Here is a 25,286-nt window from a genome sequence, read left to right as displayed (position 1 = left end):
AACCCAGTGGAGCCAGGTAAGCGGGGTTTCGTACACCCCTATTGAAAGCACATTCCAATGTTTGGTTGATGAAGTCTCACAAGATTTAAGACTAGTGAATATTTTGAGGGATTCACACGGGCTTGGTACAGTCATGGATCCTATGGTTTTGGCAGAAATAGTGCTTTGACCTGATGGGAAAGTTCTTAATGGACCCTGTGGATAGGCACTGGCCTGAGCTTTTATGACATCACTTGTGGGTGCGAGGGAACACCCCCGTACCCTCACTCACGGCCACACTAAGCACGACATTAAATGTATGCATTCAGTCTAATTGGGAAGTTACCAGAGCGTGTACTACTGTGGCTAGGTTATCCCCGCCACCAGCCTGCCTCAGCCACGGGGAGCAACGCTGGGCGTGGGCAGCTGCCGCTGGTTGTCCATCACCAGCATGGGTGGGAGAGGTGCTTCTTGCCAGCTTGGGTGTGCTGGGTGCGAAGGAGCCATTGCCCAGGTGCAGATCCATAAATATTTACGTAGACTAAGATGGCCAAAAATAAGGAATGCAAATGGCGGCGGCCATAGCCACCACCATTTGCGTACGCGGTTTTTGTTTTTGTTTTACCCAGCCATGATAGGCTATGTAAATCTTTACGTAGCCTATCACGTCTTGTAAAAAAAAAAAACGACAAGACTGCAAATGGCGGCAGCGGCAGCCAGTCGGAAGACCAGCTGCCGCCAAAGCCAAAGCCACCGCCGGAGTCGCCGCCGCCTGGAACATCTGCCCCAGGTAAGTCTCGTCCCGGGGGAGATCCGCGGGGCGGTGGCAGGCTGTTCTGCCACAGATTTCGGGGGGCCGAATGCACTGGCATTCGGCCTCACCAAGATCCATGGCGGAATTCTCTGACATCCCTAGGTGTGTGTACTGCATATCATCATGTAGTGAAGTTCCCAGTGCCATTCTTCAGCTGGTGTGGGGGTAATAATTACTGGGATTATTATTGGGGGATCGTTATTGGCAAGGAGTGGGATTTAACACTTTCCTCTCCTGCTTCAGTCCTGAGGAAAATTCCTCCTTTGAAACTGCTTGTACCAATGGGGTATTTCTACGCAATGGGAATAAGAGCTTCAAAGGAAGGAGTTTCCTCAGCACTGTAGCAGGAGAGGAAAGGGTTATTAAATTCTCCCACCCCACTTGCTTCAATCTCAGTAATTTTCACCCCCCCTCTTTGATGTCATTTGCATTTCAAATAACAACATTGTAGACTACTGCAATGCACTTCGAAGACGACTCAAGAAGTTGCAGCTAGTGCAAAATGCAGCAGCTAGACTGTTGACCGCGACATCTCAGAAAGATGATATAACACCAGTTTTAAACAGATTGCACTGGCTGCCAATATGCTTCCGGTCGGAATTCAAGGTCTGGTGATGACATTTAAAGCCCTAAGCAGCTTGGGACCTCGATATTTGAGGGAGCATCTCCCCCTATATATGCCTGCTCGAGGACTGAGATCAGTTGGAGAAGCCTTCCCCTGTGTCCCACCGGTACAAGACGTACACTATGGTGGGACATGGGAGAGGGCCTTCTCTGCTGTGGCACCCCGATCGTGGAATGCCCTCCCCTTGGAGGCCCGATTGGCACAGACACTGGTCTCATTTTGGCACCAAGTAAAAACATGGCTTTTTACAAAAGCCTTTGAGGGCTAAATGCATTCCCTAAAGTAGCATACTGTTTTAACTTTTATTTTGTTTTTTTTGAATTTTAATTGGTATTAGCTTGTTTAATGGTTTAATATGTTTTTAGCTTTTTAAATTATTTGTTTTATACTATTTAAATTGATTTTATCTGAGATCTTAATGATATAGGGCGGGATAGAAATGTTTTAAATAAATAGATAGATAGATAGATAGATAGATAGATAGATAGATAGATAGATAGATAGATAGATAGATATGACCATTCAGAATGGCTAATCTGGAGCTCAGAGTTGTGACCCTGACTCTGCCCCTTGCTTACAGCGCTGGGACTTTGCGCAAGCCTTCAGACGGGAACATTGCATGCAATCAGACAAGGCAAGATGGTGCTTCCAGTGCTGCAGCCTGCCTTCTGGAGTGGGGTTAACAGACGGAAAAAGCTGCCTCTCTAGTTCATCTGAAGCTGCATCTTGAGGCTCAGAAGCGCCCCAGCAGCTGACCCTGGCCCCTGCCAAACATGCCTGCCCCATCTGTGTGAGCACTGAGCTGCTTCTGCTGCCACAGCCTCTCGGATTCAAGCTGGAATGAAGAAGGCTCCTCCAGGGTTCTGTGAAGAGCAGGCTGCAATGATCCTCTCCTGAGGAGCGAAGATGCTCCCCTTCTGGATGCTGCCAGGCCATTTCCTCTCAAAGCCTCTGCTGGCAGAGTGGAGCATTAGAGGGCAGCTGCCTTCACCACATATGCCATTCCTCATTAAAGGGGTCTTCCTGGATCATCGCCGAGGTTTAATGACGTGTTAAAGATGCTTAACACTTGCAATTTTGTCTTTAATTTTGGAAACAGCATGATCAAAGTGTGTCCTGAGAATTTCACTCTGTTTTGGTGAATATCTGCAGATTGGCCTGTTCAGAGGAAGAGAGTCTTAAACTGAGTTGCAGCCCACCCAAGGCGTGTTTAGATGTCAAAGCACCACCAAGATCTGACATGTTAATGGGTTAGTAGAGGAAACAATGTCTTGCAGGGGTAATTGCTGAGCTGCCAGCAACATTTTGCTTAGATCTGCTGTGTTTCCACAGCGATGTCTTGATGCTCATGACGCCAGCCTGGAACGTCACACTCTCCATCCACCTTAAATGGCCTCTGGTCAGTGCTCCGGGTGGGTTTCAGAGGGACAGTCCCAATTTTAATTTTCTGAACAGCCACAAAATATTCTTTTTTTTCAGTGAGACACTTAGGAAGACCAAGGACTTGGTGACAGTATATATTTCCTTTCAGGGATGGAGTTGCCTGGAGTTCAAGGTAATTTCCAGTGCTGGGGGTTTGTGGAACGACCATTGTTTCCAGGTCCTTGGTGGTGGTTGATTTTTCTTTCCTTCCCAAGGCAAAGCTAGAAGTTGCAAAGTGATATTTTGACACCCTTCCAATACAACCACTGCTGTGCTGTGCAACATATAATGTGCATTTGTGGCACATATCTTGATTTGTTTTGGATGGGATTGCACTCCCCTTGAAGGAGCAGGTTCATAGCTGGGTGGTTCTCCGGGACCCATTGCTATAGCCTGAGGCTCAGGTGGCCTCAGTGGCTAAGAGTGCCTTCTACCAGCTTTGGCTGGTGACCTAGCTGCACCCCTGTCTGGACAGGGAAAACCTGGTTTCAGTAATCTATGCTCAGGTAATCTCCAAGTTAGATTACTGCAATGCACTCTATGTGGGCTACCCTTGAAGGCTGTTCAGAAGTTGCAGCTTGTGCAAAATGTGGTGGCCAGAATAATAATTGGGACTAGAAGGTCTGAGCACATAAGACCAATTCTGGCACACCTGCATCGGCTGCCTGTATGTTTCTGAGACCAATTCAAGGTGCTGGTTTTAACCTATAAATCCTTACATGGCTTGGGACCACAATACCTGATGGAATGCCTCTCCCATCCTGAACCTGCCTGGGCACTATGATCAACATCTAGGGGCTTCCTCCAAGTGTCTCCGCTGAGGGAGGCTCAGAGGATGGCGACAAGGGTTAGGGGCTGGCCCCCTGACTATGGAATAAGCTCCCCACTGAGGCCCACGTGGCACCAACACTTTCATCTTCTCAGCATCACATTCAGACTGTCCTCTACTCCCAGGCATTTAATGACATAGAATGAGGCATTTATAAGGATGTTAGAGAATTCCACCATGGATCCCAGGGGGGCCAAATTCCAGTGAATTCGGCCCCCCAGAATCCGTGGTGGAACGGAGCCCCCCACCCCTCCATCCCGTGAAAGCCCCATGAAATGGAGCCTACCTGGCTGCGGCTCCGGCAGTGGCAGCGGCGGTGGAGGCGGCAGCTCCGGCTGTTGCCAGGCTGGTGCAGATGCAAATGGTGTCCTGAGTAGGGGACGTCATTTGCGTCCCTATGGTAGCCCGTGATAGGCTATGTAAATATTTACGTAGCCTATCGCGGCAAAAAAGGGAATGCAAATGGTGGCCACTACACCATTTGCCCCACTGCCTTCTGCCGTGATAGGCTACGTAAATATTTACGTAGCCTATCACAGCAAAAAAACAGGAATGCAAATGGCGGCCATTATAGCCGCCGCCATTTGCGTTCCCTTTTTTTTTCTGTGATAGGCTACATAAATATATACATAGCCTATCACGGCAAAATACAGGGACGCAAATGGCGGCAGCTACAGTGGCCACCATTTGCGTCCCTGCACAGCCCAGCGGCTGGATGTCCGGCTGCGGGCGGCCCCGGCCAGTGGCTCCACGGAGTTGCTGCGGAGTGGAACCGGCCAGGTAGAATTTCAGGGGGAGGGACGGAGTGCCTCCCCCCCACTACGGATGTCCCTGAACGAAACCAGGTAAGTGTTTCGTACATCCCTAGTTGTTAACGTCCAGTGAATAGTAGGGATGTTGGAGAAATCCGCCATGGACTCCAGTGAGGCCGGATTCTTTGGAATCTGGTGCCCCGGATTCTGTGGCAGAACAACCTCCCCCCCGCCACCCCCTGAAATCTGCCCCGCCTGGGATGGACCTACCTGGCAGCGGATGCGGCGGCAGCGGCTCCGGCTTGTCTTCCAGCTGCTGCCGGGCTGCTGCGGCCGCAAATGGTGGCCGTCGTTGTGGCCACCACTTGCGTGGCTGCCTTTTGCCATGATAGGCTACGTAAATACTTACGTAGCCTATCACAGCTTTGCAGGGACACAAATGGCAGCTGGCGTAGCAGCCATTTCCGGCTGCAGCAGCCCGGCCACGGCCGGAATCCGGCTGCAGGTGGCCCTGGCTGGCAGTTCCGTGGAGTCGCTGCGGAGCGGAGCCGGCCAGGGATGATTGTGGGGGGAGGGACGGAGTGCCTCCCCCCTACCGCAGACTCCCCGAATCGGAATGGTAAGTGCATTTCGTACATCCCTAGTGAATAGAGGACAAAGCACAGGCTATCCCAGTACAATCAGAAAGCTAGAAACAAAAAGGGAATAAAGACTAAGGAAGGACAAGACTATCCAGTCTGGTGACCTGGAAGTATATGCCATGTTTGTTTTCTTGCATGAGAACAACATGGCCTACATGTGCAACAAGTGCAAGTTGACCACGCTGCTGGAAGAAAAGGTAAGAGGACTGGAGCGACGAGTGTTGACCCTCCAGGGAACAAGAGAACATGAAGAGTTCTTGGACAGAATGGTGGAACACGCAGCAAAATGAAGAACAGAAGCTTGAAGAGCAATAGCAAGCTGAAGCAGAAGAGGAAAATGCTGAGGTGAGAAAAAATGCAGTAGAGGATACTCCTTGGAAAAGGATGACAGTTAGGAGCAGAAGAACTAGAAGCCACTCTACACCAGTGGAAGCAGTGGAACTATGGAACCGTTTCCAGGTATTTGAAGATGAGACTGGAGGACAGCCTGCAGAGGAAGAAGTACAGGAGACCCCACATGAGAGAGAGCAAGAGGCTGAAGGTCAGACAAGCAGAGGCGATGAAACCCAGGCCTACAACAACAAGACGAGAAGAATAGTAGTTGTGCGAGACTCCTTGCTGCATGGGATCAAAAGCCAAGTATGTCACGAAGATCCGTGGACTCGCCAGGTATGTTGTCTCCCGGGAGGATGGATTAGAGACATGACTGAAGGGTTGCCTGCACTCATAAAGCCCACTGACAGGTATCCTTTTCTTCTCATCCATGTGGGAACAAATGCTACTGCCAAGTGGAGCTACGAGGAAATCACATCAGACTTTGAAGCTTTGTGAAGGAAACTCAAGAACTTTGGGGCCCAGATAGTTTTCTCATCCCTCCTTCTGATAGTTAGAAGAGGGATAGAAAGGGAATGAAAAATACTCCGGGTGAATGACTGGCTACGAAGGTGGTGCCAACGAGAGAGATTTGGATTCCAGGACCACAGGCTATACTTCCTGGAAGATGGGCTGTTGGCTAGGGACAGGTTGCACCTCACAAAGGCTGGGAAGAATGTGTTTGGCCACAGCATGAAGAACTTCATCAGGAGGGCTTTAAACTGAATCTGATGGGGGAGGGAGTAGGGATATCAGAGAATTCCGCCACGGAATGAAATGGGATCGAATTCCCTTCAGTCTCTGCCACGGAATCCTCTGCGGAACAGCACCACGAGGTCCTGCGGAGCCAGCAGTCATGCTCATGCGGCTTTTTTTTGGTCATCCTCACAGAGTCGTGAAATGTTCATAAATAAAAACACAAGGTAGTATATTCCGATAATAAATACGCAAGTGTTTTTTTTTTTAATGTATTGTGCTCATCGCCTTGCTTGTGGGTGTTCTTTTTCAATTGAAATCCTCTGTCTCTGTTTACTTTCAGCCAAAACACTTCCTCCTCCTCGGGGCTTCCCAAAACAAGGCTGCTGCCCTAGGTGTGCCTGAGCGATGCACTCTTGGTTTAAAGCAATGTTGCAGAAAGAAAGAAAGAAAGAAAGAAAGAAAGAAAGAAAGAAAGAAAGAAAGAAAGAAAACACCTTTTAAAATGACCATGCCGGTCTGGAGCCCTGCACCAGCTTTATTCCCCCTGCTAGGCTTTCTTTTTCCACATCCAGCCTTGTTGGTGACATTGTGAGGCTAAAATGGAGAGAACCAACTCTGTGCATGTCTACTCAGAAGTAAGTCTTACTGAGTTCAATGCAACTTACTCCTATACAAGTCAGCACCCCACTTGCCCCCAGCTCAGCTTTGTATTTCCACATCCAGCTCATTAGCAAACCTCCTGTTAGTTATCTCACTGGGTGACTTTGAGCTGGACTCTAACCACTACATCATACTTCTGTTATGAAACTCATGAAGAAAAAGAGATAGTATAATGGAAAGCTCTTTCTGAAGCAGTCACACTTCACTTGTACAAATGCAGCATGAAGGGAAAGATCAGCAATCTTCTCTTTGTTTGAATAAAAAGCACACTCTGCACATGCTCAGGGAATGGACAAAATGAGGAATAAACATACCAGGGAATATCAAGAGCTATATTCTTCCATTATGTGTGTGTGTGGGGGGGGAATCTCCCTCCATCCAGCTGTTCCCTGGGGAAAAAAAAACCCATTCACCCAAGGGTCTTCTGAGATAACTAACAGGAGGTCTGATAATGAACTCGATGTGGAAATGCAAAGCTGAGCAGAGAGGAGAACCAACTCTGTGCATGTCTACTTAGAAGTAAGTCTTACTGAGCTCAATGCAACTTACTCCTACACATGTCAGCGCCCCACTTGCCCCAGCTCAGCTTTGTATTTCCACATCCAGCTCATTAGCAAACCTCCTGTTAGTTATCTCAGAAGACCCTTGGGTGAATGGTTTTTTTTTTTCCAGGGAACAGCTGGATTGAAGGAGATTCCCCCCCCCCCACACACACACACACAATAGAAGAATATAGTCTATGGGAAGTGTTTTGGCTGAAAGTAATTACTGCACATCTCAGGGCAGGGGAAAAAGTACGTAAATATCTACGAAAAATAGCCTTTCTTACGGAAGTTATGCAGAATTACAGCTGTCAGTACGGATTCATCTTCGTAATTCTTGGAGTGGAAAAAAAAGAGAATTCCAGGGGCTTGCGAATGACAGTACGGAGCACTGGCCGCAAACTGCGGAAGTCAAGCAGCACGGAAGGTACACAATTCGTACATCCCTAGCAGAAATACACGTTTTTCTGGAATTCCCTTGCTTTCTCCATGATCCAGCGAATGTTGGCGATTTGATCTCTAGTTCCTCTGCCTCTTCGAAACCCAGCTTGTACTTCCGGTAGTTCTCGGTTTGCATACTGCTGAAGCCTAGCTTGTAGGATTTTGAGCATCACCTTGCTGGCATGTGAAATGAGCGCAATTGTACAGTAGTTTGAACACTCTTTGGCATTGCCCTTTTTTGGAACTGGAATGTAAACTGACCTTTTCCAGTCTTGTGGCCACTGTTGAGTGTTCCAAATTTGTTGGCATATTGAGTGCAGCACTTTAACAGCATCATCTTTTAGGATTTTAGATAGCTCAGCTGGAATACTGTCATCTCCGCTAGCTTTGTTGTTAGTAATGCTTCCTAAGGCCCACTTGACTTCACTCTCTAGGATGTCTGGCTCAAGTTCAGTGACCGCACTATCATGGCTATCAGGGACATTCAGATCTTTCCTGTATAGTTCTTCTGTGTATTCTTTCCACCTCTTCTAAATTTAATCTGCTTCTGTTAGGTCCCTGCCTTCTTTATCCTTTATCATGCCCGTCTTTGCACAAAACATTCCCTTGAGATCTCCGATTTTCTTGAAGAGATCTCTAGTCTTTCCCATTCTGTTGTTTTCCCCAATTTCATTGCATTGTTCATTTAAGAAGGCCTTCTTGTCTCTCCTTGCAATTCTCTCGAACTCTGCATTCAGTTGGACATATCTTCCCCTTTCTCCCTTGCTTTTTGCTTCCCTTCTTTCCTCAGCTCCTTGTAAAGCCTCATCAGACAGCCACTTGGCTTTCTTGCATTTCTTTTTCTTTGGGATGGATTGAGTTGCTGCCTCCTGAACAATGTTACGGACCTCCGTCCATAGTTCCTCAGACACTCTGTCTATCAGGTCTAATCCCTGAAATCTATTCCTCACCTCCACTGTATATTCATAAGGGATATGCTTTAGGTCATCCCTGAATGGTTTAGTGGTTTTCCCGACGTTCTTCAATTTAAGCTGAGATTTTGCCACAAGAAGCTCATGATCTGAGCCACAGTCAGCTCCAGGTCTTGTTTTTACTGACTGTATAGAGCTTCTCCATCTTTGGCTGCAAAGGACATAATCAATCTGATTTCGATATTGACCATCTGGCGATGTCCATGTGTAGAGTCGCCTCTTGTGCTGTTGGACCCACACCCAGCACTGCAGGACAAAGTGTAGTGCTAGGGAATATTCTGATACATATTGACAGACTGCTCCAGCAGAGGGAGGCTTGGGCATCAGCAACCTCCTCAAAGAAGAGACATGCTGACTGTGCTTCTCTCTCTTCCTCTCTCAAAACCCCACCACAACATGCCAGTCTACAAAAATATAGGCTGCCATTGCACAGGGAGGCTCTGTTGATCAGCACAGCAGATAGATGAAGAAAACTTAGAGGCACACTGCCGCTCCTAATGATGCCCACCCAACAGCACGAGAGAGAGAGAGAGAGAGAGGAGCGACAACAGCCCTTCTCCACAACTTGAGATGCTGGAGAAATCCAGAAAGGGTTCAAGTTAGTTTGAATTTCTGGGAATCCTACCTGTAGATCCTGCAGTGGACTGACTTTTTCCAAATTGTGCAGATTCCACAGTCTGGGGTTTGTTTGTTTTTAACTTTGTGGGGGGGGGGATTTGTGCTAATGCACACACACACATGGAATAAAATCCTTGTGCATTGCTAAAAAATATCTGATTCTGTCAATGAGCAGACAACAGAATGAAGGAAGCCTGGCTGGCAATCCACAAAACACAGATGGAATGGATTTAAGGAAATTTGCCCATACCTACTCACAGCCTCAACAGCTCTAGGAGAGAAGCAGTGACTGCTGTGCTGGGCATATTGGAAGGAAACCGGGATTTAAATACTGCTTCACAAGGCTGAAAGTGCAATCACAGCTTCTGTTCCATTTGATATATATAACAGAACAAAAGTTTTGAATGCATTTTCTGCCTTGTGAAATATACACATATTCTGCTCTATTTTATTTTTTTAATGGGCTATTGTTTTGTTGTGTACCATCCATGGCAACTACAGTGTTGTCAGTATGTGTGGAAGAATTAGTGAAGCTTCTGGAGAATGTTTTGAATGTTGGTGAAAACAGCTCGTAGACTATTAGAGCAGAGAGATGGCTCTTTTGATAAACTGAACTGGCATGGCAGCTCCTTCACCTACCAAACAATACCACAAATATCGGACTTACTGAGCTTATCAGAAGGAACCATGAATTTTCAATAGGGGTTTGGATGAATCCTGAAAGGGGCACCTTGGAGAGATTTGGGATTTGTCCAAAGTGAATGTTGTCTTTCAAAGAAGACTGAAGCTTCTCACATTGTTCCTGAAGTTTCTGGACCAATTTGGAGGGATACAGAGACAGAGAAACAAAGATAGTTTCCTCTGAGCGCTCTATAAGAGGAAAATGCCAGGTAATGTGGAAGAAGAGGAGGAGAGCATAGTTTTGTGACTGACAGGTCTAGCTTTTAATCACAGCGAATTAATCACAGTGCTTTCGAGAGGGACGCTGAAGTAATATATCAAAGTTGTTCCAGTCTGTTCTGTACTGTTTGCTAGTTCTACCTCTTAGGAGTAGAGATGGGTGAAACGTTTGTTTCTGTTCAGCTTCAATAAGACATTACCAAAATTTCTTTATATTTGGACAAAAAGAACTTCAGATTTGGAAAAAAAAAAAAAAAAAGAGGGAGAAAGTGAAACTGACAGATTTGCCCACCCCTACGAGCAGCAGGAATGCTGGGGTGAACTTATAGAATGATAGAATAGTAGGGTTGGAAGAGGCCTATAAAACCATCGAGTCCAACCCCCTGCTCAGTGCAGGAATCAAAGTCAGGGCATCCCGGACAGATGGCTGTCCAGCCTCGTCTTGAACGCCTCCATTGTGGGAGAGCCCACCACCTTGCTAGGGAATGGGTTCTGTTGTTGTATCGCTCTAACAGTCAGGAAGTTTCTCCTGATGTTCAGCTGGAATCTGGCTTCCTGTAACTTGAGCCCATTATTCCGTGTCCTGCACTCTGGGATGATCCAGAAGAGATCCTGGCCTTCCTCTCTGGGACAACCTTTCAAGTACTTGAAGAGCGCTATCATATCTCCGCTCAGTCTTCTCTTCTCAAGGCTACACATGCCCAGTTCTTTCAGTCTCTCTTCATAGGGCTTTGTTTCCAGTCCTCTGATCATCTTTGTTGCCCTCCTCTGAACCCTCTCCAGTTTGTCTGCATCCTTCCTAAAGTGTGGTGCCCAGAACTGGACACAGTACTCCAGATGAGGCCTAACCAGTGCTGAGGAGAGGGGAACTAGTACTTCCCGGGATTTGGAAGCTATGCTTCTATTAATGCAGCCCAAAAGAGTATTTCCCTTTTTTGCAGCCACATTACATTGTTGGCTCATATTCAGCTTGTGATCGACAACAATTCGAAGATCCTTCTCGCTTGTAGTGTAGTTGAGCCACGTATCCCCCATCTTGTAACTGTGCATTTGGTTTCTTTTTCCTAGGTGCAGAACTTGCCATTTATCCCTATTCAATGTCATTCTGTCGTTTTCTGCCCAGCGCTCCAGTCTATCCAGATCACTTTCAATTTTGTTTCTGCCTTCCAAAATATTAGCTATCCCGCCCAATATTGTGTCATCTGCAGATTTGATCAGCATTCCCTGCACCTCCTTCTCCAAGTCATTCATAAAAATGTTGAAGAGCACTGGGCCCAGGACTGAGCCCTGCGGTACCCCACTCGTTACCTCTCCCCAGCTTGAGAAGGTCCCATTGATAAGCACTCTTTGAGTCCGATTCTGTAGCCAACTGTGGATCCACCGGATCGTTGTTTCATCTAGCCCACTTTGAGCTAGTTTGCTCATCAGGAGATCATGGGGCACTTTGTCGAAAGCTTTGCTGAAGTCAAGGTATATTATGTCCACAGAATTCTTACTGTCCACAAGGGAGGTTACCTGATCAAAACATGAGATCAGATTCGTCTGGCAGGATTTGTTCTTGTCTTGACAAATCCATGTTGGCTTTGAGTAATCACTGCATTGTTTTCAAGGTGCTTACAGATGGGTTGCTTTATAATCTGCCCCAGAATTTTCCCAGGGATGGATGTCAGTCTGACTGGTCTGTAGTTCCCAGGTTCCTTCTTTTTACCCTTTTTGAAGATAGGGAGAACATTAGCCCTCCTCCAGTCATCTGCCACTTATGAACTCATACAGAGTAATTAGGTGTTCCTTGACCATATGCCTATCAAGCTCAAGCTGCAATCCTGCCCCTTCAGCCTGTACTTTGCCTTTGCCAGGGGGCTCATAGACCCTCTTTTGGGAGATATAACATGTATAGTATAAAGCGACCAAGTATAACATGGTCGCTTTCCCCCAGAGTTCCTGTAACTGCTACCTTATCCACTAAGTCATCTCTGTTGGTTAATATCAAGTCAAGGATAGCCAATCCTCTAGTTCCTTCCTCTACTTTCTGGAGGGGCCATGTTTTGCAGAATTTGTCTCCCAACAAATATCAGGCAAATTGAAGTCCCCCATTACTACTACATCATGCTTCCTTGAAACATTGGCTATTTGCTTTTCAAAAGTTTCATCCTCATCTTAGGTAGCCAGTAGTAGACTCTGACCACCAGGTTCCTTCTGTTCTTGAATAAAAACTTCCTGACTGTTAGAGCAAGATGACAATGGAACACATTCCCTAGGGAGGTGGCGGGCTCTTCAAAAAGGGTAAAAAGGAGGAACCTGGGAACTACAGACCAGTCAGTCTGACATCAATCCCTGGGAAAATTCTGGAGCAGATCATAAAGCAAGCCATCTGTAAGCACCTTGAAAACAATGCAGTGATTACTCAAAGCCAACATGGATTTGTCAAGAACAAGTCCTGCCAGACAAATCTGATCTCATTTTTTGATCAAGTCACCTCCCTTGTAGACCGTGGGAATGCTGTAGACATCATATACCCCAACTTCAGCAAAGCTTTCGACAAAGTGCCCCATGATCTCCTGATGAGTAAACTAGCTCAAAGTGGGCTAGATGTAACAACGATCCAGTGGATCCACAGTTGGCTACAGAATCGGACTCAAAGAATGCTTATCAATGGGACCTTCTCAAACTGGGGAGAGGTAACGAGTGGGGTACCGCAGGGCTCAGTCCTGGGCCCAGTGCTCTTCAACATTTGTATTAATGACTTGGAGGAGGAGGTGCAGGGAATGCTCATCAAATTTGCAGATGACACCAAATTGGGCAGGATAGCTAATACTTTGGAAGACAGAAACAGAATCCAAAGTGATCTGGATAGACTGGAGCTCTGGGCAGAAAACAACAGAATGACATTGAATAGGGATAAATGGCAAGTTCTGCACCTAGGAAAAAGAAACCAAATGCACAGTTACAAGATGGGGGATACGTGGCTCAACCACACTACAAGCGAGAAGGATCTTGGAATTGTTGTCGATCACAAGCTGAATATGAGCCAACAATGTGATGTGGCTGCAAAAAAGGCCAATGCTCTTTTGGGCTGCATTAATAGAAGCATAGCTTCCAAATCCCGGGAAGTACTAGTTCCCCTCTACTCAGCACTGGTTAGGCCTCATCTGGAGTAGTGTGTCCAGTTCTGGGCACCACACTTTAAGAAGGCTGCAGACAAGTTGGAGAGGGTTCAGAGGAGGGCAACAAAGATGATCAGGGGACTGGAAACAAAGCCCTATGAAGAGAGACTGAAAGAACTGGGCATGTTTAGCCTTGAGAAGAGAAGACTGAGGGGAGATATGATAGCGCTCTTCAAGTACTTGAAAGGTTGTCACAGAGAAGAAGGCCAGTATCTCTTCTTGATCATCCCAGAGTGCAGGACTTGGAATAATGGGCTCAAGTTACAGGAAGCCAGATTCCGGCTGAACATCAGGAAAAACTTCCTGACTGTAAGAGCAATACGACAATGGAACCAATTACCTGGGGAAGTGGTGGGCTCTCCCACACTGGAGGCGTTCAAGATGAGGCTGGACAGCCATTTGTCAGGGATGCTCTGACTTGGATTCCTGCATTGAGCAGGTGGTTGGACTCGATGGCCTTGTATGCCCCTTCTAATCCTACTATTCTATGATTCTATGATTCTATGATTCTATGATTCTATGATTCTATGATTCTATGATTCTATGATTCTATGATTCTATGATTCTATGATTCTATGATTCTATGATTCTATGAACTGGGCATGTTTAGCCTTGAGAAGAGAAGACTGAGGGGAGATAGGATAGCACTCTTCAAGTACTTGAAAGGTTGTCACAGAGAGGAAGGCCAGGATCTCTTCTCTATCATCCCAGAGTGCAGGACACAGAATAATGGGCTCAAGTGTCAGGAAGCCAGATTCTGGCTGAACATCAGGAAAAACGCCCTGACTGTTAGAGCAATAGGACAATGGAACCCATTCCCTAGGGAGGTGGTGGGCCCTCCCACACTGGAGGCATTCAAGACGACGCTGGACAGCCATCTGTCAGGGATGCTCTGACTTGGATTCCTGCATTGAGCAGGGGGTTGGACTCGATGGCCTTGTAGGCCCCTTCCAACCCTACTATGTTATGATTCTATGATCCCACGCGGCAAGGAGTCTCCCACTACTACTACTCTTCTATTCTTGTTGTTGTAGGCCTGGGTTTCATCACCTCTGCTTGACTGACTGACCTTCAGGCTCTTGCTCTCTCTCATGTGGGGTCCCCTGTAATTCTTCCTCTGCAGGCTCTCCTCCAGTCTCATCCTCAAGTACCTGAAATCAGTTCCACAGCTCCACTGCTTCCACTGGTGCAGAGGGGCGTCTAGTTCTTCTTCTCCTGTCACCCTTTTCCAAGGAGTATCCTCTACTGCATTTTTCCTCACCTCAGCATTTCCCACTTTTGCCTTAGCTTGCTGTTGCTCTTCAAGCTTCTGTTCTTTACTTTGCTGCTGTAGTTCCACCGTTCTGCCCAAGAACTCTTCATGTTCTCTTATTCCCCAGAGGGTTGACAGTCACTGCTTCAGTCCTCTTACTTTTTCTTCCAGCAGTGTGATCAACTTGCACTTGTTGCACATGTAGGCCATGTTGTTCTCAGGCTTTCAGGACCTCACAACTACATTTCCCCACATCATTGGTACCAACATGGACCACAACTACTGACTCTACCCCAGCATTATCTACTAGGCTACCTAGACAGCGTGTGATATCCGCAACCTTCGCACCAGGCAGGCAATTCACCATGCTGTCTACACACCCATCACAAACCCAGCTGTCCCTGTGTCTAATGATTGAATCTCCCACTACCACAAGCCCCCCTCCTCCCGGAGGCACATCCTCGGCACGAGAGGCTATTTGTTCGTCTTCCGCAGAATGGGTCCCTTCGAAGGGATCATTTCCCTCTTCCTCAGAATGATGCCCTCCTTCCCCAAGACCCGCCTTCTCCATGACAGCAGAGGAGCTGTCCCCCTGGGAGTGGGACACAGCTGATAGGTCCCTGAAGGTCTCATCCACCCACCTCTCTGCCTCTCTTAGTGTTCAGTGTTATTTGTGTCTGAGTTATAACATTCTGCATCTGTCTGATTCTGTGCCTCAGTTCTTTGTTGTGTGTGTTGCATTCATTTGACCCACACATATAGTGTTTGTTATAATTTGCATAAGCACTGCAATTGTACATGCAAGCAGTAAAGTGTAATTCACGCTAGTAGTAAGGATGAAACAGGCTTGTGGGAGAAAACCCACAAATTCTGCAAAACATGGCCCCTCCAGGAAATTCCTGACTTGTGTGGCGGATAACTTCCTCCTACAGAAAGTAGAGGAAGGAACTAGAGGATCGGCTATCCTTGACTTGATCCTAACCAACAGAGATGACTTAGTGGATAAAGTAGCAGTTACAGGAACTCTGGGGGAAAGCGACCATGTTGTACTTGAGTTCTTGGTTCTAAGGGAAGCAAAAGCCGAGTGTACTCAAACGCGTACCCTGGATTTTAGGAAAGCTGATTTTAATAAACTCAGAACAATGATCAGTAAGGTCCCATGGCAAGCAATGCTAGCGAGAAAAGGAGTCCAAGATGGGTGGGAACTTTTAAAAAAGGAAATTCTCAAGGCACAATCACAAACAATTCCAACAAGAAGAAAAGGTGGAAGACAACAGAAGAAGCCAATGTGGCTTCACAAAAAGCTTAGGGATGACCTGAAAACAAAAAAGGACACATATAGGAAGTGGAAAGAAGGCCAAGTAACAAAGGAAGAGTACAGGCAGGTAGCACAGAATTGCAGGGATGGCGTCAGGAAGGCTAAAGCGGAGAACGAGGTGAGGTTAGCGAGGGATGCTAAAAACAACAAAAAGGCTTTCTTCAGCTACGTGCATAGTAAAAGGCAGAGGAAAGAAATGGTTGTTCAGCTATTAAATAAGGATGGCAAAATGATAACAGAGGACAAAGAAAAGGCAGAGGTGCTCAATTCCTACTCTGGCTCAGTCTTCTCCCAAAAGAGGGTCTATGACCCCCCTGGCAAAGGCGAAGTACAGGTTGAAGGGGCAGGATTGCAGCTTGAGATCGACAGGCATATGGTCAAGGAACACCTCATTACTTTGAATGAGTTCAAATCTCCAGGGCCAGATGAACTGCATCCTAGAGTCATAAAGGAACTGGCAGAAGAACTCTCAGAACCGCTGTCTATTCTCTTTGAGAAATCATGGAGGACGGGGGAAGTGCCAGATGACTGGAGGAGGGCTAACGTTGTCCCTATCTTCAAAAAGGGTAAAAAGGAGGAACCTGGGAACTACAGACCAGTCAGTCTGACATCAATCCCTGGGAAAATTCTGGAGCAGATCATAAAGCAATCCATCTGGAAGCACCTTGACAACAATGCCGTGATTACTCGAAGCCAACATGGATTTGTCAAAAACAAGTCCTGCCAGACAAATCTGATCTCATTTTTTGATCAAGTCACCTCCCTTGTAGACCGTGGCAATGCTGTAGACATCATATACCTCAACTTCAGCAAAGCTTTCGACAAAGTGCCCCATGATATCCTGATGAGCAAACTAGCTCAAAGTGGGCTAGATGAAACAACGATCCAGTGGATCCACAGTTGGCTACAGAATCGGACTCAAAGAGTGCTTCTCAGTGGGACCTTCTCAAACTGGGGAGAGGTAACGAGTGGGGTACCGCAGGGCTCAGTCCTGGGCCCAGTGCTCTTCAATATTTTTATTAATGACTTGGAGGAGGAGGTGCAGGGAATGCTGATCAAATTTGCAGATGACACAAAATTGGGAGGGATAGCTAATACTTTGGAAGACAGAAACAAAATTCAAAGTGATCTGGATAGACTGGAGTGCTGGGCAGAAAACAACAGAATGGCATTTAATAGGGACAAATGCCAAGTTCTGCACCTAGGAAAAAGAAACCAAATGCACAGTTACAAGATGGGGGATACGTTGCTCAACCACACTACGAGCGAGAAGGATCTTGGAATTGTCGTCGATCACAAGCTGAATATGAGCCAACAATGTGATGTGGCTGCAAAAAAGGCAAATGCTATTTTGGGCTGCATTCATAGAAGCATCGCTTCCAAATCCCGGGAAGTACTAGTTCCCCTCTACTCAGCACTGGTTAGGCCTCATCTGGAGTACTGTGTCCAGTTCTGGGCACCACACTTTAAGAAGGATGCAGACAAGCTGGAGAGGGTTCAAAGGAGGGCAACAAAGATGATCAGGGGACTGGAAACAAAGCCCTATGAAGAGAGACTGAAAGAACTGGGCATGTTTAGCCTTGAGAAGAGAAGACTGAGGGGAGATATGATAGCACTCTTCAAGTACTTGAAAGGTTGTCACAGAGAAGAAGGCCAGGATCTCTTCTTGATCATCCCAGAGTGCAGGACACGGAATAATGGGCTCAAGTTACAGGAAGCCAGATTCCGACTGAACATCAGGAAAAACTTCCTGAGTGTCAGAGCAATACGGCAATGGAACCAATTACCTGGGGAGGTGGTGGGCTCTCCCACACTGGAGGCCTTCAAGACGAGGCTGGACAGCCATTTGTCAGGGATGCTCTGACTTGGATTCCTGCATTGAGCAGGGGGTTGGACTCGATGGCCTTGTAGGCCCCTTCCAACCCTACTATTCTATGATTCTATGATTCTATGAACCCATGGTCGCCCCCAAGGTAGTTTCTGGTGGAGGCAGCAGAGGTGGTGTTCATGGCCAGATGAGTGAGAACTCCAACGAAAGTCAAGTGCACACTCTTCCCTGCAGGCACAGGTCAATCCGGAACTGAAAGGGTTAAATAACATCGTTTACTGATCCAGGAATGGCCAAATAAGCCTGTAATTAAGTGTTTTGAAAATATCCCTGACTCAACCTGGGAGCCTCATGCGCTGCAAATGACCCAGTGATAGAAGGTCACAGAGTTTGACTGAGCTTAAATAGCTTTGCACACTTTGCAGAGAAGCAGCAGATTGCTTTGCTTTAAAACTGGCATCTGCAGTGCTGATAAGGAGCTGACTAAAGTTAACTAAAGAATGAAACTTAGCCACTCTGGGTCCTGAGCATTGGAAATACGGCTGTTCTTGAGTCTCCTGGGTGACATCTGCCCTGGGAAAAGGGGTGACAATGTTCTAGCACTTTGGTGAAACCATGGCAATTGTGATGCGTACAAATGGCCTTTTGTTTGAAAGAATGGGGTTCGGAAGATGGCACAGATACAGCCCATTATTTAGGGTGGGCTCCCCACCTGCCAAAGAGACCCAGAGCCGGATCTCTGTCCTGTCCCCCCAGACTGCCCCGTGTGAAAGAACTTGCCTGCCTCCAGCCAGCTCCAGCTGCTTTCTGCTGCCTTGGCTGAGCACGGGTCTCTCTCCTGCTGCCGCCGCTGCCGCCACTGCCTAGCTTGCCTCCTTGACATCTCCTGCATGCTCACACGGCTTGGCTCCAGGGGAGAAAAACAGTACACAAATAAACCAATTCAGGGGCTTAGGCACGGGTGTCTCGGAGAGCTACTCTGCCTAATTTCTCCCAGTTTCACTGTGATTGGCTGGCGGCAGGCAGTCATAATGCTGATTTTGCCATCCATGGGCAGCTGTGAAGGATGGCCCCCGGCCAATCACACGCTTCTTTTTTTAATTCCCCAATTTAAAACAATACTTTTCAAAATTTATTTTTTTACCTGAGATCCTGGGTATGTGTGGGAATGTGTGGTGCCCCAACTCCTTGCTATTTTTATTCCACCACCACCCCTTCACCCATTTCTTCACCTGCCATCTGGTGGTGCGGGAGTGATTGTGGGGAAAGATGGAGGTGTGTTCCCCCCTTATCAGCAAAAAATTCTTTTTTAAAAGAATAGTTTTTGTTGTTTTTCTTCTTTTTTTAACCTAGCCTCAGTTTGCCTTTTCTGTGTAAAGGGTTGCTGCTGGAACAGAAAAAGTCTGGGTTCAAATGAATAATTTGTGTTATTGTATGTGTCAGACCACCCAGCTGTCCCCTTTGCACTCAAGAGGCTACCCTGCTTGAAGTTACTTTGCATATCGTGGCCCCTGCCTTCACCTATCACAGGCTGAACATATGTATTGGGACTCCCGGCCTTGTCGACCATTGGCTCTGCCCACTGTTGACTCCACCTACTGTGCACCTTGGCTCCACCTACAGATTACTGCCCTGCCCTCCTCCTCATCAGCCCTAATAGGCATCAGCTGCCACTGGTTCGAGTTTTTAAGAACTTCGAAGAATTTTTACATGGACAATGTAGGGGCAACAGTTATACATTCCCATATCAAAATGGGGGGGGGTGTTTCCATGACAATGGAAGGAGAAGCAAACGGAGGACTACTGGATTTTTAAAAAGGAATCAGCTTTGCTGCGCTTTGGTCCATGCAGGGCTCCACGAGGGAGCAGTCCGCACCAGTAAAATCACTTCACGGAACATACCTCCAGGTGGAGTGGGGGTTGGAGAGAGCATCATCTGACTGGCAGGGGCTGCTGAACCAGTAAGAGAGCCCTCTCCCCTTCTCCTTTCCCCTGAAGCTCCAGATGCACCTGCATTCCAGGAGCAAGCCTCATTGACCACAATAGGAGTTACTTCCAAGTAGTCACACATATGCTTGTGCTGGGAAAGACAGGGGGGACACAGGGATGGGGAACCACCCCCCTTTCTAACCCCATGCTGCACAGGATCTCTATAACAAAGGTGTGGAGTAGTTACTTCCTAAGGCAACAAACCAAACAACGAAGAATCGGAGCCTCGAAATCGCACTTTACAGCATTTAGGGAATTTGTGCTTTAAACTGTGCCATTTCAGTTGAGGGGGATCTCTGTAAATTCTGATGTGGGCATTCAGGGGACAAGCCTCACTTAACACAATAGGACTTACTTGTGACTAGATACTAATTGGTTTGTGCAGGGACAGGAAACACACAGGAAACGCCCCTTGGCCAGGGTCACGGTGAAAGGCACACCCCTGGGCAGGGCAGGCATACCCGAGGTCAATGCGGGGGTTGGGGCACACAGCAACTATACTGGGGAGAACCCAACTTGAGGAAAAGATTCAGACTTTAAGCAATCTCAGAGAATCCAGTTTTTCCCTGATGAGTTGCGGGGTGGCTGCTAGATGGCCATGATGTCATGTATCCCTAACAACCTCCAAACGCAGCAGGCTCGAAATATATCGCTCATGAACACCCCCCCAGAGTCAAACATAAGGCCACTGGAACAGGTGAACACCTAGTGAATGGTGGTATCTTTCAACCATGGTGCTCCCACCTCTAACCAGAGCGAAAGTATAGGAGTTCATGCAGCAATACTAGCAATCCTTCCAGAGGCTCATTTCTAGTCTTTGTGTCATCTTCACTTTGGTGGTGATTATTCTCTTGACCATTTGGATCTTTGGATCCTTTGATATTTAGGCTTCATCTTTACATATATGTAACACTTTGCTTCCCCCTTCATGGATCACTGCCTTGGCGATTTGATCTCTAGTTCCTCTGCCTCTTCGAAACCCCACTTGTACTTCCGGTAGTTCTCGGTTCGCATACTGCTGAAGCCGAGCTTGTAGGATTTTGAGCATCACCTTGCTGGCATGTGAAATGAGCGCAATTGTACGGTAGTTTGAACACTCTTTGGCGTTGCCCTTCTTTGGAATTGGAATGTAAACTGACCTTTTCCAGTCTTGCGGCCATTGTTGAGTTTGCCAAATTTCTTGGCATATTGAATGCAGCACTTTAACAGCATCATCTTTTAGGATTTTAAATAGCTCAGCTGGAAGACTGTCATCTCCGCTAGCTTTGTTGTTAGTAATGCTTCCTAAGGCCCACTTGACTTCACTCTCGATAATGTCCAGCTCAAGTTCAGTGACTGCACTATCATGGCTATCAGGGACATTAAGATCTTTCCTGTATAGTTCTTCTGTGTATTCTTCCCACCTCTTCTTAATTTCATCTGCATCTGTTAGGTCCCTGCCTTCTTTGTCCTTTATCATGCCCGTCTTTGCACAAAACATTCCCTTGAGATCTCCGATTTTCTTGAAGAGATCTCTAGTCTTTCCCATTCTGTTGTTTTCCTCGATTTCTTTGCATTGTTCATTTAAGAAGGCCTTCTTGTCTCTCCTTGCTATTCTCTGGAACTCTGCATTCAGTTGGGTATATCTTCCCCTTTCTCCCTTGCTTTTCGCTTCCCTTCTTTCGTGAGCTACTTGTAAAGCCTCATCAGACAGCCACTTGGCTTTCTTGCATTTCTTTTTCTTTGGGATGGATTGAGTTGCTGCCTCCTGAACAATGTTATGGACCTCCATCCATAGTTCCTCAGACACTCTGTCTATCAGGTGTAATCCCTGAAATCTATTCCTCACCTCCACTGTATATTCATCAGGGATATGATTGAGGTCATACCTGAATGGTTTAGTGGTTTTCCCTGCGTTCTTCAATTTAAGCCGAAATTTTGCAAGAAGCAGCTCATGATCTGAGCCACAGTCAGCTCCAGGTCTTGTTTTGACTGACTGTATAAAGCTTCTCCATCTTTGGCTGCAAAGGACATAATCAATCTGATTTCGATATTGACCATCTGGTGACGTCCATGTGTAGAGTCGTCTCTTGTGCTGTTGGAAAAGAGTGTTTGCTATGATCAGCGTGTTCTCTTGGCAGAACTCTATTAGCTTTTGTCCTGCTTCATTTTGTACACCAAGGCCATGCCTGCCTGTTATCCTCGTGATTTCTTGACTTCCTACTTTAGCATTCCAGTCCCCTATGATGAAGAGGACATCTTTTTTTGGTGTTAGTTCTAGAAGGTGTTGGAGGTCTTCATCGAACTGATCAGCCTCAGCTTCTTCGGCATCAGTGGTTGGGGCATAGACTTGAATTACTGTGATGTTGAATGGTTTGCCTTGGATTCGTACTGAGATCATTCTATCATTTTTAAGATTGTACCCCAGTACTGCTTTTCCCACCCTTTTGTTGACTATGAGTGCTACTCCATTTCTTCTAAGGGATTCTTGCCCACAATAGTAGATATGATGGTCACCTGAATTAAATTCGCCCATGCCTGTCCATTTTAGTTCGCTGATTCCCAAGATGTCGATGTTCCATCTTGCCATCTCATGTTTGACCACCTCCAGCTTACCTTGATTCATTGATCTGACATTCCAGGTTCCTAAACAATATTGTTCTTTACAGCATCGGATTTTCTTTTCACCACCAGACACATCCACGGCTGAGTGTCCTTTCGGGTTTGGCCCAGCCGCTTCACTCTTTCTGGCGCTACTTGGAAATACCCTCTGCTCTTCCCCAGTAGTATATTGGACACCTTCCGACCTGAGGGGCTCATCTTCTGGAATCATCTCTTTTAGCCTTGTTAAATAGTGACGCTATTTGCGTTGCCCTTATATTCGCCGTAGTCCACGTAAATCTTTACGTAGACTACAGGGACCAAATAAGGAAGGCGAATGGCGGCTCCCTATGGGGGCCGCCATTAGCCGTATGCGCTTTTTTTTTTTTTAAAGTCACCCGTGATAGGCTACGTGACGATTAACATAGCCTATCACAGCTGACTTTGCAAATCTAGCCGTGATAGGCTACGTTAATCGTTACGTAGCCTATCACAGGGGCGTTTTTTTTTTTTTTACTTTGCTTGTAATGGCAGCGGCGGCAGCCGGTCAAAAGACTGGCTGCCGCCCCCGCCCCTGATGAAGACCTGCCGAACCGCCGCTGGGACCCGCCGCCGGGAGGGACATTCGTGAAAGGTAAGTCCCATCCCGGGGGGGGGACGGGGGGCAGAGAATTTCTCCCCGAACAACCTTCGGAGGACTGAATGCATTGGCGCTCGGCCCCCCGAAGTTTCGGGGAGAAGTTCTCCCCCATCCCTAGAAAGGAGTACAACAAGGCTGCATATTGTCACCCTGCTTATTTAACTTATATGCAGGGTACATCATGAGAAACGCCAGGTTGGATGAATCTAGGGATGGCGGAGAATTTCTCCCCGAAACTTCGGGGGGCCGAGCACCAGCGTGTTCGGCCCTCCGAACAAGTTTCGGGGAGAAATCCTCCGCACCCCCCTCGCCCCCCGCACCCCCCCCCGGGACGGGACTTACCTTCACCGAATGTCCCTCCCGGTGGCTGGTCCGGCCGGCGGTTCGGCGGGTGCTCGAGCGAGGCGGGAGCGGCAGCCCGTCTTTCGACCGGCTGCTGCCGCCGCCATTCCAATGAAAGGGAAAAAAAAAAACGCCCCCTGATAGGCTACGTGACGATTCACATAGCCTATCACGGCTAGATTTGCAAAGTCAGCCATGATAGGCTACGTAAATCGTCACATAGCCTATCACGGGTGACTTTGGAAAAAAAAAAGAGTGTACGGATAATGGCGGCCCCCATAGGGAGCCGCCATTCCCGTTCCTTATTTGGTCGCTGTAGTCTACGTAAATGTTTACATAGACTACGGCGAAAATAAGGGCAACGCTATTTGCGTTGCCCTTATTTTCGCCGTAGTCTACGTAAACATTTACGTAGACTACAGCGACTAAATAAGGAACGCGAATGGCGGCTCCCTATGGAGGCCGCCATTCGCGTACACGCTTTTTTTTTTTTTTTAAAGTCACCCGTGATAGGCTATGTGACGATTGACGTAGCCTATCACGGCTGACTTTGCAGATCTACCCGTGATAGGCTACGTGAATCGTCACGTAGCCTATCAGGGGGCGTTTTTGTTTTTTTTACTTTCGCGTTTGTGGCCGGGCGAGGCGAGGTGCCTCCTCCCCGGCCTGAATTTCAGCCGGGCGAGGCGGGAAGCCTCCCCCCCGGCCTGAATTTCGGCCGGGCGAGGCGGGAAGCCTCCCCCCCCGGCCTGTACTTCGCGGGGGGAGCAGCGAAGCGCCTCCCCCCCATCGCGAATGGCCTTCGACGACAGGTAAGTGACTTTTGTCCACCCCTAGATGAATCACAGGTCAGAATTAAGATTGCCGGGAGAATTATCAACAACCTCCGATATGCAGACGATACCACCCTAATGGCAGAAAGCAAAGAAGATCTAAAGAGCCTCTTGTTGAGGGTGAAAGAGGAGAGTGCAAAAGCTGGTTTGAAACTCAACATTAAAAAAACTAAGATCATGGCATCTGGCCCTATCACTTCCTGGCATATAGAAGGGGAAGAAATGGAAGCAGTGACAGATTTTATTTTCTTGGGCTCCAAGATCACCGCAGACGGTGACTGTAGCCATGAAATTAAAAGATGCTTGCTCCTTGGGAGGAAAGCTATGGCAAACCTAGACAGCATAGTAAGAAGCAGAGACATCACCTTGCCGACAAAAGTCCGTCTAATCAAAGCTATGGTTTTCCCAGTAGTAATGTATGGCTGTGAGAGCTGGACTATAAGGAAGGCTGAGTGCCGAATAATCGATGCCTTCAAACTGTGGTGCTGGCCAGTGGTGGGAGTTGTAATCCAAAACATCTGGAGGGCACCAAGTTGAAAGGCTGCCTTAGGTGGCTTTTGAAAAGACCACACATTCATGGAGAACATATCTATCCACAGCTATGGGCCGTAAGAGTTCCATGTCCATAGGCAAAATACCTTAGATGGACAGATGAGAGGGACAGATGAAAGAGAATGGCCTCCATGCTCCAAGGCCTGTGACCTTCCAAAGCAAGGTGATTCTCATACCCTTAATTTAGACCATACCATAGTTTACTCTTAATGTGTGTGTCTGCATGTGTGTGTGTGTGTGTGTGTGTACACAGGATATTAGTTTTTGAGAGGGTACAATATTGGAAAGGAGCACTAATTGCATTTCTGCTAAGTTAATCAAAACCGATGGGTGCACTAACCCTAAGATTTGACTCCGACCCCAATTGGCACTTCAGAAAATGGCCCACTTTGGATTCTGACCAATTCATAGTGTGAGTGCTGAAGCTTGAAATCGCAGATTTCTGAATCTTGACTTGGCTACCAATATCCCACAATGGCAATAATGTCAGCAAGCAAAGGACTGGCTGATAGGGATGCACGAA

General features: G+C 47.2%; 1 pseudogene; it reads left to right on the top strand.

The window, feature by feature from the left end:
- Positions 1-1,945: 1,945 nt before the first annotated feature.
- The window catches only part of LOC146338266 (striatin-interacting protein 2-like), a 40,567-nt pseudogene continuing 17,226 nt past the window's right edge, over positions 1,946-25,286 (top strand).

Source organism: Heloderma suspectum, chromosome 10 (genome assembly GCF_057233095.1).
Source record: "Heloderma suspectum isolate Gila_16-S chromosome 10, 16-S_ref, whole genome shotgun sequence".
Classification (NCBI taxonomy): Eukaryota; Metazoa; Chordata; class Lepidosauria; order Squamata; family Helodermatidae; genus Heloderma; species Heloderma suspectum.
Note: the sequence above shows the minus strand (reverse complement) of the source record. Positions and strands in the feature narration are given on the sequence as shown.